This window comes from Protopterus annectens, chromosome 1.part1 (assembly GCF_019279795.1).
Source record: "Protopterus annectens isolate FY-2018-M chromosome 1.part1, PAN1.0, whole genome shotgun sequence".
Classification (NCBI taxonomy): Eukaryota; Metazoa; Chordata; order Ceratodontiformes; family Protopteridae; genus Protopterus; species Protopterus annectens.
Window position 1 is genome coordinate 1,393,338,655 of NC_056726.1, and position 18,348 is coordinate 1,393,357,002.

The window sequence follows — 18,348 nt, forward strand, 5'->3', positions numbered from 1 at the left end:
GAAATGTTTGTTACAATGTTTTAAGCTAACACCTGAAATGTATAGGAAAAAGTTTTGTGAGAATAGACACAAGGCAGATGAAAATGTATGTGAATATGTTGTTGAACTGAGCACTTATTTTCATAGCTCGGTGAGTGGATGTCAGGTCACCACTTTTGAAGGGCTGGCAGAGCTTTTGGTGAAAGAACAAGCCCTTAGCACTCTGCCTGAGGACATGAGGATCTGGTTAGCTGATAAACAATGTGCTACTTCAGATGAGTTGGGGAAGAAGGGAGACCTATACCTGGGTAGCAGGGCAGCGCTGCACAGGAAGGGGACCCCCAGTACTGCTCATGGGTCTAAAGGAACCCATGGTGGGCAGCACAGACTGCCCCAACAGAATCCACCAGTAGCAGGGGAAGCCACTAGTCCAGGTACATGTCCAGGAGCGAGGGTTAAATGTTCTGAATGCAACCAGTGGGGAATGTGGCATACAGGTGTCCACGGAGGCAAAGTGGGGAACCAAAGGTGAGGGAGCCCATAAGTGGGAAAGACAAAATGCCAATAGTGGGTTGTCTTGAGACAACAGGGGTTTGGAACTACCATCCTGCAGATGTTCTGAGAGGGAAGGATTTGGATGAGGCAGTACTATGTACTTATGCAGTTACATGCAGTGAGGCTAGGAGACAAGCATGTAGGTCTGGTAGCCTGGTGGAGACCCAGACAGACTGCATACTTGCAGCCAGGACTGCTGAGGTGGTTACTTTAGGGAGTGAGCTACTCTGTAGCAGTGAGACTGAATGTGAGCCACAGCTGCTTGTGGGAACTGATGTTCCCTTGGACAGTGTAACTGCAAAAGTAGAGGTGAGTAGTAGTACCCAGGCTGACAGTGAGGCATCACTGTTAGAGGATTCCAGACTTCCTGTGGAAGGGGAGGTGGGAAGGGTTACAAGGAGGGAGTTGAGACAGGCTCAGCTCTCAGACCCGACATTGCAAGGCCTGAGGCAGGTGGCTAGGGAGGCACTTGATTCTCAAGGGAAGGGGGAATCTATATACTGGGACAAAGGGTTACTATACAGAGAGTGGACCCCTGAGGAAGGGCTAGAAGGTGAGAGAGTACAGCAGTTGGTAGTGCCTAGAGCCTACCATCTGGCACTTCTAGCCATAGCCCATGATATTCCCTTTGCAGGTCATATGGGCATAAAACATACAAAGAAGCATATTATGCAGAATGTCTATTGGCCTGAAATTTCAGAGATGTAACAGGGTACTGCAGGACCTGTGAGCAGTGCTAAAAGGTAGGCAAGGCAGGAGACAAGGTGAGAACTCCTTTGATGCCTTTGCCTCTGATTGAGGAGCCATTTCAGAGGGTAACTATGGATATTGTGGGTGTTCTGAGTACCTCAAGTTCCACAGGGAAAATGTTTATCCTAGTGGTAGTGGATTATGCTACACAATACCCTGAGGCAGTAGCTTTGTCCTCCATTGAGGCAGAGAAGGTGGCAAATGCTTTGTTAGAAATTTTCAGCAGGGTAGGTTTCCCAAATGAAATACTGACTGACTGAGGTGCCAATTTCATGTCAGACCTGCTGGCTTGTTTGTGGAAGGCCTGTGGGGTGAAGTACATGAAGACCACCCCCTACCATCCCCAGACTAATGGTCTTGTTGAGAAGTTAAACTCTACAATCAAGTCCATGTTACTGACATTTGCAGATCAGTTTAAGAGGGAGTGCGACAAATATTTGCCCCATCTGTTGTTTGCTTACAGAGAGGTTTCCCAGGAATCCACAGGTTTTTCACCCTTTGAGTTGCTGTATGAGCATAGGGTGAGGGGTCCTCTAGATTTAATTCGAGATGAGTGGAAAGGTGATTGTGAATCTCACAAGGAGTCTGTTGTGGCATACGTCCTAAACCTCAGGACAAGGCTAAGGGAACTCATGGGCTTGGCCCAGGAGAACCTGGCAGGAGCTCAACAAGAGAAAAAGGTGTGGTATGACAGGAATGCTCGAGCTAGAGTATATGCTGTGAGGCAGCAGGTAATGGTTCTCATTCCTGTCAGACACAACAAGCTGCAAGGAGCTTGGGAGGGACCCTACAAGGTGGTAAGAAAGGTAAGTGATGTTAATTACATGGTGGAAGTGCTAGGCAGATGGTAGGGGAACAAATTGTACCATGTTAACATGATGAAACCTTACCATGATAAGGAGGCCCTTGTGCTGAGCATTTGCAGTGGATTGGAGAAGGAGTCTGAGAGAGATCTGGGGACTGATCTCTTCAGTGAGGCTTGGGCTGACACCTTGGTGGAAGGGGTAGCAATATCCCAGCAGCTATCTCCTACCCAGGTTTGAGAAATCCAAGCAGTGTTGAAGGAAACTGGGGACATGTTCACTGGGAAACCAGGGTGCACCCACCTGCTGCAGCACCAGCTGGATACAGGACCCCAAAAACCTATCAGACAGGCCCCTTATAGGGTATCTGAGAGAGTCAAACAGACTCTGAGGGATGAGGTACAGGAGATGTTGGAACTAGGGGTGATTCGGGAGTCCAACAGTCCCTGGACCTCACCAGTGGTGTTGGTGCCAAAGAAGGATGGCAGCACCAGGTTCTGTGTGGATTACAGGAAACAAAATAGTCACACAGAGTCAGATGCTTACCCCATGCTTAAAACAGATGAGGCCCTAGAGCAGCTGGGTGGGGCTAAGTATCTTACAACCATTGATCTTACCAAGGGTTACTGGCAGGTGCCCTTTACTCCCAGTGCTACAGAGAAGTCAGCCTTTGTGACTCCTTTTGGCTTGTATGAGTTCACAAAGATGCCCTTTGGGATGAAGAATGCCACAGCGACTTTCCAGAGGCTGGTGGGTAAAATCCTAGCAGGAGCAGGAGGATTTGCCCTTGCTTACCTAGATGATATTGCCATCTACAGCCATTCCTGGCCAGAGCACCTTCAGTATGTCAGGGAGGTGCTGGGCAGACTACAGAGGGCAGGGTTAACCATTAAGATGAGCAAATGTCAGGTGGGTATGGCAGAGGTCTCCTACCTAGGACATTGAGTGGGGAGTGCTAAGATAAGGCCAGAACCTGCCAAAGTGGAAGCTATTCAGGCATGGCTGGCACCTGTTACCAAAAAGCAGGTGAGTGCATTCTTAGGGACAGCAGGGTACTACAGAAAGTTCGTACCCAGTTATAGTACCATAGCTACTCCCCTCACAGACCTGACAAGGAAGAACAGGCCAAATAAGGTTGCGTGGACCCCAGCATATGAGCAGGCATTTCAGAAGCTTAAAGAAGCTTTGGGAGGACCCCTTGTGTTAGCTAGTCCAGATTACAGCAAAGAATTTGTTGTGCAGGTGGATGCTTCAAACTATGGGGTGGGGGCTATTCTTAGTCAGATTTCGTCAGAGGGGGAAGAGCACCCAGTGGTTTATCTCAGTTGTAGGCTCCAACCCAGGGAGGAATGCTATGCAGCTCTAGAAAAGGCATGTCTAGCTATAGTGTGGGCATTGCAGAAACTTCAGCCTTATCTGTATGGAAGAAAATTCACTGTAATGACAGATCACAACCCTCTAACATGGTTAAACAGAGCCAGTCAGCAAAATGCCAAGTTGCTAAGATGGATCCTGGGGTTGCAAGCATATGATATGTCAGTGCAGCACCACAGTGGGAGTAGCAATGCCAATGCAGATGGGCTTTCAAGACAGGGAATGGGGTGAGGTACCCTTAGATAGACCTAACCCTCTCAAGCGGCATTTCTCAAGGGTCACTTAAAAAACTAGCTTGCGTTCTCTGGGGGGGAAGAGATGTGAAGATTAGAGAAAGATGGGTGAAGGCTGCCAGCCTAGTCAAATAGAATTTGATACATAATTCCATCATTTGTCTAAATAAATGTAAAATACAGGCTTGTGTTTTTAAATGAAAGAAAACACTGTAAAATGTGAACTTCAAGATTGTTGCAACATTGCCATCTGCTGTAAGGAAAATCATGCCAAGCATTTCAAATGTTCTTTGAAGTTACAGTTATCTAATAAAGTGGTGCCGAAGTGGCTAGCTGAACACATTCTTTCTATTGTCTTAACTTAAGGAATAATTGTTAGGGTATACATGTGAAATGTCTTTTATTGTTGTAGTTTCCTGAGCAGGTGTTAGCTTGATGAATAATGCAGTTTTTTGCCTGGGAACTCCAGACTAAGTGTCAAGATGATGTAATGTGAATACTGGGAAAACCTAAGTGTCAAAATCATGTAATTTGGGAGGGCCTCAGCAGAGCTGTTTGTTAGTATTTTTAAAAACTAAAAGCATTTGTCTTGACCATCAACCCCAGTACTGCTTATGCTCTTTATGTATGTAAGTAGGATTATAGCACTGTGTTTTCTCTTAAGATTAGCTAAAGATTTGAAAGTTAGATTAAGTGTTTTTCTTTGACATCAGGCCTCTCCTACTGTATTATTTTAAGTTTCTGTGTGATCTCTGAACTCTTAGATATCTCTGTGGTGTAGTAACATTGTCTTGTGTTTCAATTATTTATTATTAAATATTTTAAAAACCTTTACCTGTGACTGGTTTGTGTAGAGACAAAGTAAACTCTAGAGTACATTGCATATTGATAGAGTTTATCGTAATAGGTCACTCTAATAAGCCTTAGACTGAATAGTCACATTACCAATTGGATAGTAATATTGCACAGCAATAATTGGACACCCTTTTAAGGGCCTTTGGGTAGCTGATAATTATTAAGCTGGTGGTGGCAGGAATTACTACCGTATAGTCTGGTAAAAGGGGCACAGCTAGAGAATCTGTGTCAGCCTTTCCCTGGAGTGTCTGTGAAGTTATATAAATACTTATCTCAGTGTGGGTGTGTGTCAGCTACCTGGACAGGGACATGAAGCACTGGTTGGACAGACAGGGTGCTGGAGGTTAGCTTGCCAGCTAGGCTGAGATCTGGACCCTATAGCTGTGCCAGTGGGGAGTCTTATTGGTGACCTGGAGAGCAAGGGAGCAACCAGCCCAAGACTGACTGTGATCTCTGTGTGCACTTAAGGGAAATTGTACTTTACTGTGTGTATTAGTTATCCTTTCCTCTTCTAGGAGACAACCTCCCTGGTGTTAGTGGTGAGGATTGAGGCTCCATGATTGCTGGGCCAGGGTACGGTCGTCACAGATGTATAAAAAGAAATATGTCATTAAGATGAATATATTCTTTGGGATAAGTGATTACAAAAACCCAATTTTATCATAATGTAGTTGCATGAAGGCAAGACTATTACAATAGAATGTTTCTCTGAGGTGATGTGCTTAATAGATTTTAGAAGACAGTAGAAAGAGTAGTCAAGGGAGATTAGAGAGAGCTAGTGAGAAGAGTGAGTTAAGAGCAGAAAATAGATTAAAGTATGAGAAGTAGGGGATGTTAAGGAGGGAGAGTGCAGTGGCAGGACCAGTGACTTTTAAAGTGCTCTTTGGTGGCTGTATTAAATTGTTTAGGATGTGTAAGGGTCCTGATTTCTAGTGGGACCCTATTCCAAGCAATAGTGGGGTGATAGCTGTACATGTTTCATCCAACTTTAGACTTGGGTTTGTAGATTTGTAGTAGGTCTTGGCTAGACCTTCAGAGAGGTCTGGAGGGGGAATAATGGGAGATTAGAGGAGATAGTGCTGGGCAGTAGGAAGGCTGGTATAGGATAGAATGGATGATCTGGAGCTGAGAGAGACGAAGGTGGTGGGGGAATTCAAGCCAGTTTAGGTGTTTTAGAGAGAGACAGTTATGGGATTTGTAGGTTTGTTGGGTAGCAAATCTAGCAACCTTGTTGTAGGTAGATTCAATTTTGGTCAGGAGTGCTGAGTTAAGATTTGTGAGAATTTGAGAACTGTACATTAGACTGGGTAGAAGGTAGGTAAGAGAGAGAGTAATCTTGGCTTCAGAGGTAAGGAATTTCTTGTAATGGTAAAGGAGCCCTAGTTTTGAATGAGTCTTTTTGATAGTTATTAACATGCAAGTCAGATTTAAGCTGATCATCGATGGTTATGCCTAAGAGCTTAGTGCTGGATTCTACCTGAATGGAAGTGTTATTAAGGGACTGTATGGAGGAGGAAGGTTTAATATTGTTGAACATTTTAGGTAGGAAGAGTAACAGCTTTGTTTTTGTAGGGTTAAGGATGAGCTGGTTGTTGGAGAGCCCTGTTTCAACTAAGTTAAAGGACGCCTGAGTAGCTGAGAAGAGCTTAGAGAGTTGGCTGCGGTGATGACTGTAGTGTCATCTGGGTATTGCACTAAAGGTGACTGAGGACAGGAGGTATGGAGCTGATTAGTAAAGATATTAAAAAGTAAAGGCCCTAGGATAGACCCTTGAGGTACACCCATTTTTACTGGGAGAGGAGGAGAGAGTGCAGAGTGCCATATTACTGATTGAGATCTATCAGTGAGGTAGCTGGAGAACCATGCAACAGTATCAGAGGAGAATTTAAGGTTATGCAGTTTGTGCAGCAGAAGAGAGTGTGAGACAGTGTTGAAAGCTTTTGAGAGGACCAATAATAGGCAAGAAGTAAGTTTATGGTTGTCCATGGCTATAGAGACAGTGCTGAGAAAGGATAATGGAGCTGTAGTGGTGCTATGTTTGGGTCTGAAGCCATGTTAAGTGGGTGTAAGCAGATTTTCCTGTATTATATACTGCATAACTTGTTTATAAATACATTTTTCTAGTACTTTAGAGAGAGAGAGGAGAGGATAGCGATAGGTCTAAAGTTAGAGATATCAGAGGAGTTACCTCCTTTGTGTATAGGTACAGTGTAGCACTGTTTCCAGCTGGAAGGGACTTTAGATTCAGAGACAGAGCGATTGATTAGGATAGATACAGGGAGAACAAGAGAGTCAGCTGCTAGTAGAAGAAAAGTGGAAAGAATATTGTCAGCTGATGCTGAGCATGGTTTTAATTTAGAGATTAGAGTTTTGATTTAGCTAGTAGGTACAGGTTTGAGGGAGAAGGTATTTGAGGAGATAGTATTAGGATTAGGTTCAGAAAAGTTGAAGATGTTAGTAGTAGAGGAGTTTGGGTTAGGGTTCAGTAGTTTAGATATTGAATCAATAAAATAGGTATTGAAGATAGTGGCAGTTTCTTCAGATGTCTTGTCTGGGCATGGATTGGTGGAGCTAAGATTACCAGTATGTAATAACTGGTTAACAAAGTTCCAGAATTTTTTAGGATTAGATTTTAGAGCTGTGGGAGGTTTGTTATAGAAGTCCTTTTTATCTTTGTTTATGTGCTTTTTTGTCAGATTTCTGAGTTCTTTATATTTTTGCAAGTCTGCAGGGAGCTTAGTTTGTGACCATTTTTTCCATAATTTGTCTCTAGTTATCATGAGAGTATGAGTGGCTTTTGAAAGCCATGGAGATATGGTGGACTTAATTTGTACTTTTCAAGGGGGAGCAAGTGAGTCTAAGCTGCTAAGGAAGGTGGAGTTGAAAGCTAGGGCTGCTTCTTCTAGTGGAAGTTGGGTAAGGAATTTCCAGTTTACTTTAGAGAGGAGGTTAAAGGTTTCTGGATGGAAGTTAGAGAATTTGCGACAAGTGATAAATCTAGAAGCTTCTGAAAAGTGGGGAGTGAACCTAAGCACTTTTATAGGGGGTGATCGCTCTGGGTGTTTGGTAGGGTTTCAAGGTTATGATATTTGGAAGGGTTAGATGCAAGTACCCAGTCAATAAGAGTACTAGATGTGTGTGAGTTGTTTGTATGAGTAGGTTGGGAGATTAGCTGAGTAAAGCAATATTCAAAGACTTCACCGCACCAATAACTGTGTGCAAGGCACCCTTCTTCATGTACCTCCCTACACATCTTCCAGTAACGTGTAACTGAAGTGTACCACCTTTGTCTCAGTGTACTCTCACACAACTTATTGGACATACCTAGGTATTCTTTCTGTGGAATATACATGACTGGCTGATGGTGCAGAACAACAATAGGTCCATAGGTTTTACTAGGCCAATGACCAGAAGGCACTTTTTAAGCCTAGCCATGCATCCCAAATAACTGACAAGTTCTGATACCCTTGATAAGTGTAAGCATGGACTTGAGAGATGAAACATTCACAAGCAGGGGCCTGGGATATTAATCATTTACAGGTTGCCTGTGCCCATTAGAGACATAAGTTCATAAGTACATAGGCTGGTACTAGGCTATCGGCCCTAGGGCCTATACAAGCTTAGCCATAAAAATTCCCTGGCTATTTCTTCCCACACTATTTACTTCCCTGGACCCCTGTCTAGCAGGGTGACTGACGTGATCCCCGGGGTGAATTTCATTTCTCCCATCCAATCATCAAGGTTCCTTTTGAAGAGGGCCAAAGATGCCAAACCATGGATGAATATCCTGTTCCTCATCCAATTGTTCAAGTGGTGCTTGAATTGGGTTAGAGCAGAACTGTGCTTCACGTGGATGGGGAATCTGCTCCAGAGACAGGGTAGTCTCTGGGATACATACCTGTCTCTATAGCAAGTTGTATTTATATCACAGGCAGGGTTTAAATCTTCAGAAGAGGTAATCCTGGTGCTGTTTGTTTTGTGGATATGCAGGAGGTCTATCAGAGTGGAGTCTGAAAATGCCCTGTATGCCAGGCATAGATCTCCCCTCAAAAGCCTGTAGGAGACAAAATACAGAGATAGGGCCTTGAGGCGATCTGCACAGGACATTTTACTTATGCACTGTATTCTTTTACTGAGGAACGTCTGTGGACATTCCAGTTGTTGGATATGCCTGTTTAGATAAATACCAAAGGGGGCATTGTACTGAATTGTAGTCAATGACAAGTCTGATGAATGCTGAATACAGTGGAACAAAGAGTTCCTTGGACCTAGATGCCATATCTTTGTTTATAAGTTACACAACATAGAATGAGTTCCTCACTACTGTTGAAATGTGATGGCCAAATGCTAGATTTCTATTTGTGTCCATAACTACTGGGTCAACTCTAAGCGGTGTGTTGTCACTATGATAGTTTCCAGGGATGAAAGATTTTCTGATGGATACTGTTATGCATTTCTTGTCATTTAGTTTTAGTCCATGGCTCTGAAACTAGTTGTTTGTCTGTGTTAACCCTTCCTGGATAACATTTATGTTAGTGTGGTATTCAATGACAGCTCCTAATTTGCAATCATCTGCAAATGTATTCAGTCAGAGACCACTGACATTGGTCTTGACTTCAGAGAAGTAAGTGCTAAAAAGGAGTAAGTGTCAAAAAGGAGTGGTCCAAGGACAGACCCCTGAGGGACTCCTTTTGTGACTGACATATTTGTAGATGTGAACTCCCCGATTCTAACTTTTATGGGTCCTGTCTGTGAGGCAGTTGGCTATCCACTGGGTAATATATGAGTTTGTACAAAACTTCCTGAGTTTGTCAGCAGTGACCAAGTGGGGTACTGTGTCAAATGCCTTGGCCAGGTGAAGGTAGGCAGTGTGAATCATTTTGCCCTCTTCCATCACTTTGTTGACCTTCTCAAAGACGTCCACCAGGTTGAGTAGGCATGTCCTGCCCTTGATAAAACCAAACTGGGTTGGGCTCAGTGTCTAGAGGTTTACTATATCACTATCATCATTTCCATGATAATTCTTTCCATGGCTTTACATATGAGACTAGTGAGACTTATAGGTTTGTGGTTTCCAGGGTCTGTAGATGGTCCACCTTTGTGCAGAGGGATGACTGATTCTGTTCTCCATTCATGAGACATGGAGCCTGTTTGGAGGCTACAGTTAAATATCAGTTTCAGAGAGCCTGATATGTCATGTTTCATGCTATTTAGATGATATCCTGGGATATTGTCTGGGCCCACTGATACAGTGTTCTTGGCCTCAGAGAGTAGTTATACCAGATGCATGTGTGCTACCTGTTCAGCCTATGCACAAACTGCATACATAGGTGTTTGACAACATTAATGGCATGTATATCATTCATGACAGTGTGGATTGTGCCACAGATATGTGCCAAGCACAGCAAGTAGTATTGACCATGCTGTCACATAGAGGTATAGCAGTATCCCTCCTAATACCTCCTGGAGACATTACAGTACCAGGACAATGTGTATGGTTACCCTCATAGAGTGTGGATGCACCATAATAGTTGTCAAGTGTGTGTGTGTGCAGGTTCATCTGTTATCCCTCCACATCACATATGTTATGTCAGAGGCATGGGATTAGTGGTGGCATTATTCTGATATTGTCCATGATTGTGGTTGGTTCTTGTAATGTTTGCTATGATTCTTTACCTGTGGCCACCTTGCTGGAAACTTCTGCTGAGAGTACACTCATATTCAGATATATCATTTTACACAGCTTCCCAATATGCACCCTACCTCAATTGTATGTCAGATTCCTGATAGATGTGCACTGCATTATTCATGTAAGAATGCTTATCTCACACAGACATCCTCCCCATTATCTCACCTTGTGTGATAGTCACATAGAACACATTTTCACCTTACAGTCCGTACTGTACCATATTGATATGTGCTTGGTGTTGCTGCTACAACCATCTTCTGTTGACATGCACTCCTCTGCTCTACATGTGGGAGTTTTACCTGTAGTCTTTCCCTGTGTTGATTCCTACAATTCATCTGTGTGTCACTATTCAATACACAGAGTGATTATTTTATATGGCAGTCCCATGTCCTGTTACAGATCATTAACACAGCTTCATTACAGAATGCCAGGAATGGGATATCACAATATTTTGCACTGTAGGTGCACTGTCCTATACTGTGTTTGGACCATACACTTCACATCCATACATCTCAACTGTCCAGATATTCCTAGGATGCCCAGATGTTTTCCTTAACAAATATATGGCTTCCTGCCACATCACTGTGATGATGTCTGGACTGACATGACTCAATATTACATATATTTGAATGCCTACCTCTCAGCTGTCCTGATCTGTGCAGAATGTCCAGTTTTTCTCTCATATTTCTGACTTTTTCCTCATAACATTTTTTCCCTGGAAAATCATTGGCATGTCATTGCAGAGTGCAGTCAGAAACTGATGACTGACATTTGAGTTTCAAACTTCATGCTCTTCAGAAAGTTCATGCTAATGTACAACCTATATATTCTATCAACTTCCTAAGTTTGTCAGTGCAATATTAAAAATCTGTCCCTATTTCTGGCCCTTTATCCCCCATTATTATGGCTTTGTCCACATTTGTCACTCTAAGAGGTTGTGAGTGTTACATTCTAACACATTTCTATGTGACATCTATGCCAAATATGTCCCTACTACTGGTTATTTGTCCTCTCATTAATTTGGCCTCTGTGCAGATGTGTTGTGCTAACACAATGACAGCTGTTTGTACAACTCCTGGTGGTCATTGTGGCATTGCACTCAAATCTACACACCATAGGTGCTCTTCCTTACACGGAATTGTTTTCCACATTTGCTGACAAGGTTTTGCTGTGTGTAAAGCCCTGGTGATCATAGTGGCATTGCATGCAAATCTGCACACTGTAGATGCTCTCATTTACATGGAATTGCTATCCGTGTTGTTCGCTTATGAGGTTTCTCGGCCAGCAACACTGTTGTAAGCTACGAAACCTAGCTTAGACACACCATGCCTCATTAATATGCATTGTGCAGTACCACACATTGTGTACCATTGCGCAAACATGTAAACTCTGTGCAGGCAAGAAGCCTACCCTTATTCTGCAATACTTAAATGTTTGCCAGCTCCTGCAAATAATACCCTATTTTTAAACTCCATTTTCATTTTATCGTATTCACTAACTGTCTCTTCAGAAAAAAAAAATCTGTCTTCCTAATTGAGACAAGAATAATTTCCACTATGAATTCACTGAATTACTCTTTTTTTAACAGGCTGGTGGGAAAGCAGCAGTATCTCATTTTTGCTTCATTACCCTGCATTTCTATTTTAGTTTTTATTGGTGCATGATCTTAAATAGTTACTGGATATGTGTTGAAGTGTTCAATTAAATGCACATGCTCCTGTGAAATAAAATTTCTATCCAGGTTAGTCCAGTTATTGCACATTGGGGAATAAAATGTAAATTCTGCCTGAGTTCCTACTACTGCAGTCACATCTTTCAGACTAAATATTTTCATAAATCTCTTTAGAAATGTATCATCTTTTGTTATATTTTTCCTTCTAGGTTCCCCTGATACATCCTCATTATTGCAAATCAAGTTCAGACTCCACCTCTAAGTAATATTCTCCGCTGAAAGATGATTATTTCTCCTAACATTTCTCAGGCTCCATAATAGCAATATATCCTTCCATATCACTGTTGCAGTATTCCTTACAACAATTATCCCCTGACAAGAGCAGCCCAACATCCTCAGAACTTTTTTGCCACCAGTCTGGACACCATCTTTGATCATCAGTCTGAATGCTTGTTCATCTGCTGATTTCTACCACTTTCATATAAATGCCCTGTTAGGGTTTTTGGTTTGATTATCTTAAGTTTGCTTTGTTTCTGGTTGTTGGGTTTCGAGTTATTCAGAAAGGGAAAATGCCAGTGCGGGAGACAGATTCCCCATAACGTTTATCACAAACAGTGTTTTTTTCTGTTTAGGAAGATGTTGCAGAGTCAGCATTCTTCCCTTGCAATTTACCTAGAGAACAAACAACTTAAATTGTTAGGTAAGGATACCATGGAAGAATCTACCTGGCCTGAGGGCCAGCTGTCTGTGAAGAAAAAGGCCAAGAAAGTCTAATCTGATTCTTTGGCTGTATCACCTCCACTGGATGTCTCTCTTGAGGCTGCTGAAAGCTAAGAGCAACATCCGGTTTCTTTCTTTGATTCCTCTGTTGCAACTATTTCAGAGGCTGGCATGGACCCAACACCACACATGTCCATGGAGGTTTTGCAGACATCCACCTCGGATGTATGGGGGGAACTGCGGCTGGATATTACTGAAAGTCCTAGGGGTGTTCTTCAAATTTTGGTAAGATAAGAGGTTCTAGCTACCATTATTGAGTGTTGTCCAAAATTCTTCAAGGCTGGCAACCCACTCAAAAAAAAAAATGAAAAACAAAATATATTTCGTCTGATCAAAAAGATGTTCAGAGTGAATGGCAACACTTCACTCAAAGTCTTTTTAATGCCCTTATGGCTCTCAAGCCTCTATAGGGTATTTATGTTCCTGCACCCCCTTGGTCTTCTATCCCTCTTAAAAGACCCAGGGAACAGGATTCTTCTTCTGAGGAGGATGCTGATTCTGATGAAGAGTCCTTGACTTATTCCTCCCAGATTCCTTTGCCACTTGACTATGGTTCTAAGAAAGAATAGTCTATCAGTCCTGATTCTCCTTTTCAGGAGATTTCCTGTGGTAAAACTGTTTCAAAATAATGGAATTTTGCAAATGGGACTGTGCTCAGGTGTCTGATGTTCAGAAGAGGTACTATGAGTTTCTATGAAAGGAGTCTCCTAGGCCCTCTGTTGTTCCTCCTGTTCTTTCAGCTTTGCTGGATGCCTTTTTCACTGCTTCTCAGGCTCATGACTCACAACTCCCTACTCACACAAGACAAGAGATCTCTCATCCATCCCCATGTGTCCACTCTTCAACTGACATTGTGGGTGATAGGGTTTTGATCCCCTACAGCCATATTTTTTCTGAGGACAATCCTCGGTACTGTAGGAGGCCAGGAAGCCCACTACTAGGAAATCTTACTTCTCCAAATGGAAGAGGTTTTCTGTTAGGTGTCTTTCTTGTATTCTGGATTCACTTACTGTGGATGTTCCTTTGGTTCTCTCTTATTTGTGTGAATCACTCAATGCTGAGTTGGCCTTTTCTTCTGTTAAGGCCCACCTATCAGCTATCTCTGCTTGTCTGCCCCTTTAGCCTCTAGATTTGAGGCCAAGCAGTTTCTTAAAGGCATACTTCATATTAGGCCTCCCAGGAAGCCTGTTCCTCCTTCCTGGGACCTTAATTTTGTTTTAGGAAAATTGACTCATGCTCCTTTTGAGCCTGCTGCTTCAGCTTCCTTACAGAATTGTTTTTGGAAGACTGTTCTTTTGACCCTTACTTCTGCCAGACAGATGTCTGAGCTGCAAACCCTTATGGCTGTTCACCCATTTTAGTTTTCCAGAAGGACAGGGTGTCCCTTCATACTAATCCTTATTTTAGGCCTGAAGTGTGTAATGAGTTTGTCCACATTTTTCCTTTCTCTGCAGATAAGACTAAAGGTTTTCATAAATCTGAACAGCTTTTTGTATCTTTCATCCTAGGTCTTTAGGTTTGGCTGTTTTCAAGCAAACCATTTCTTCAGGGATTTCTAAAGCCATTTCCTTTTGCTATTCTTTTCATGGAAAGATACTTCCTTCTTCTCTTAAGGATCATTCCACTGGAGCTGTGGCTTCTTCTGGTGCTTTTTTCAAGGGTTTGGATATTAATTCTATTGTTGAGGCAGCAACCTGGACTTCTGTGCATACCTTTACTAAACACTATAAGTTGGATATGATTTCTAGGGCCAGAGCTGGCTTTGCCAAGGCCATTCTCCATGGGCTCTGCACTTCCTCCTCCCAGTCTTCTTCCTGAGCTTTTACACTCTCCCTGTTGTAATGAATACTGCAATAGTGAAATGGAAGGGCATAGTACAGTTGTGTAAAATCTTACTATAACAGTAAATGTCCTTCTCTTCACTGTTGCTGTATTCCCCTCCCTCCTCCCCCTGGTCCTTTTTTCTTTCTGGATGTGCTTGGTACCTACTGTTATCTTTAGACTGTCATTCCTACTGGGGCTTTTCAGTTCTGAGGATGGTACATCTGGATGTCACCTTTATGCCCTGTGCCATGCTCTTGGGACATATGTGTGATGTATGGCGTACCTTATACAACTAAAAGGCTTTAGTATACTGGCCAGACATCAGGTTGCCCTTGGAAGGTGATTACTATTGTAAAGAATACTGTAACATTGAAGAGAAGGACTGCTACTGTTATAGTAAGATTTTACACAACTGTACATGCCAGCATAATCTTCCCCCTTTCCCATAGTCCCTTACAAACACCAACCTACTATTATTGTCTTTTTTCCTTTTCTATCACTATTGGAGCCCCTCTAACAACCAATAGTATTGCTCACCTTTTCATTTGTCCCTGATATTCTGTTGAATAGCCGCCCTGAAGTCCTTTCTTTATCAAATTCACATGCTCCTTTCTTTACAAATGTGTCTCTCACAACACTGTTACTTGCACTCTGGATTTCTTGATGCAATTCAGTAATCTTCCCTTTTTGTCTATACCTGTAAGCCCATTTAGATTCAAAGATAATATGGAAAAGGTAGCCATTATGCTAAAAAATATTGTTCCCACCTATTATAACAGTTTTGTTGAATGCACATTTCCATCTTTGGTCTTGCCTGTCTATCCTGTATAGCAGGATGATCTTCATATTTCCTACTTTTGTCTTACATGTCTATACTGTTTAGCAGGATGATCTTTTATACAGTTAGTTCTTCTCATCTCCATTTAAACCGATGTCACATTTTCATGACTTTTTGTTTTAATGAGAATCCTCATACAAAAAAAAAACTAAATCCATCTTAGACAAGCACACAAAGCTATGTAAATTTTCAAAAAATGAAGTTGAACCTTCCAGACAGGAACAATTGCCCCAACTTGACAGTATGACACAAGAAAAAAATGATGTGCATTTTCTCATTCTTGTATAGGGGAGTGACTGGATTAAGGACCTTGACTTTATCTAGTAATAAGTTTTAAGAGAAAGCAAATAAATAAAAAAGAACATTGAATATAATAAAGCTTTCCTCTAACAAATAAATAAATAAATTAATAAATACTTTTCAAGATGGTGGCACCCAGTGATGCAGCGTCTGCTCTAGCTCGAGGAAGGCAAATGCAATATCTGTGTAAATATCCATGTAATACATCATTAGAAACTACAAAAACAATGAAAACTGGAAGGGAATGGACACAAGATTAGTCTATGGCAGAAATACCCTGCTGGGCCTTCAGTTTATGGGCTCAGTGTGTGCAACTAGTCTACAAGGCTGCTTTCTCTAGGGTCTGTGAGGCCTAATGAACTCAGAGCTAGGAATCCTGTGGAATCTAGACTCAGAGTGCTGTGTATTAACAAATACAATGTACATTGCACCAGAAAGGAAGAGCCAATGGAAGAGATGTGCAAGATTTAGGAAAAGAGGAACTAGAGCTGGTATCAATGTCAGGATGAAAAGAAACCCCTACAGACCTGTACTCCCATCTATCATGCTAGCAAATGTTTGATCCCTGGAAAACAAAATGGACTACCTAAGATTGGACCTAAATATCTGTAGAGAGGTAAGAGACTGCTGTATGTTCATCTTTACAGAAACCTGGCTAAATCCTAGTATCAGTGACAGTACTGTTCTTGTAGATGGGCTGTTATTATTTAGAGCAGACAGAAACCAGGCCCTTAGTGGCAAATCCAGGGGAGGTGGAGTTTGCAACTACATAAACAACAACTGGTGCTCAAACTGCAAGAAAGTTTCAACCCACTGCTCTAAGAATATAGAGTCCCTGACAGTAAAATGTAGACATTTTTACCTGCAGAGAGAATTCTTAGCTATTATCATCTCAGCTGTATATATTCCCCAAGTACAAACACAAATGAAGCACTGGCCACACTATACCAGTCAATCAGTGAAATGCAGAACAAAAATCCTGATTGTGTCTATATCATAGCTGGTGGCTTTAACCAGACCAAGCTGAAAACAGTTTTACCGCACTACTACTAGCACATAGACTTTACCACCAGAGGTGCCAACATTCTAGATAAGGTGTACACCAATGTCAAACAGATGTTTAAGGCAAAGTCCTGCCCACACTTTGGTAATTCATTCTGCTGACACCAGCCTACAGGTGATTACTAATCAGAGAGAAACCATCCAAGAAGCAGATAACAGTGAGGCCAGGAGGAGCCATCTCTGCACTTCAGGACTGCTTTGAATGCATAGACTGGAACATGTTCAAAGAAACTGCCACTGCCAATCAGCACACCAACCTGGAAGAGTACACTGAGTCAGTAGCAGGCTTAATATCAAAGTGTGTGGAGGATGTGACAGTCATCAACAGTGTAATCACATGTGCCAACCAGAAGCCCTGGTTCACAAGTGAAGTGTATGAGCTCTTCTAGTTGGGGGATAAGGAAGGCCGCAGGTTGGGCAGAGAAAACCTGAACAAGGGAATAAAAACAGCAAAAAGAGCATATGGTCAGAATATCCATAGTCACTTCAGTGATCTCAGAGACTCAAGGTGAGTGTGGCAAGGCCTACAATCTATCACAGATTACAGGCCCATGTCAGTACAGTGCGATGACGATATTGACTTCCTCAACAAATGAAATGCCTTCCTCAAGAGGTTTGAGGAAAGAAATACAACTGCAATGAAAGCCCCTACCAATCAAGGGGATGAAGTACTACATTTCAACCCTACTGATGTTAGAAGAACTCTGTGCAGGGTTAACCCAAGGAAAGAGGATGGACCCAACAACATCCTGGGATGGATGCTTACAGAATGCACTTACCAACTAACACATGTTCTTGCAGATATCTGCAACATCTGACTAAGACAGACTATTGTACCCAAATGCTTTAAACTACAACTATAATACTTATCCCAAAGAAGTCCACACCTTCGGACCTAAATGACTATCACCCCATTGCGCTCATATCAGTAGTAATTAAGTGCTTTGAGAGTCTGGTCATGGACCATATAACATCCAGTATCCCTGCATCCTTAGATCCATTCCAGTTTGCATATCGACCAAATTGCTTTACAGAAAATGCTATCTCAATGGCACTTCAAGTATCCATGGCCCACCAAAAACAAGAATTTTAATGTGCAAATGGTGTTTATAGAGTTTAGCTCTGCCTTCAACACAGTCCCCAAAACCTGATAATGAAACTTGGCCAACTGGGAATAAACACACCCCTATGCAACTGGATACTGGACTTCCTCATAGACAGACATCTGGCAGTACATGACATGTTGGAAATAGCACCTCCGAGAGCATCACTATGAATATGAGGCTCCTCAGGAGATGTGCTCTGAGCCCTCTATTGTTCACCTTGTTGACTCAGGACTGCACAGCCAAGTTAAACTTAAACCGCATCATCAAGTTTGAAGATGACACAACTGTCATAGGTCTCATCAGCAACGAATAATCAGCCTATAGAGAAAAAGTCAGTCAACTCATCATCTAGTGTGACAACAGCAATATCTCACTAAATGTGAACAAGACCAAGGAGAACATTGTTAATTTCAGTAGAAGGCATAAAACACACTCTCCACCAACAATCCACAATAAAATAGTAGAGAAAGTAGAAAGGAAAAGGACAAAATCCTTGGGGGCACATATCACAGATGACCTAACATGGAG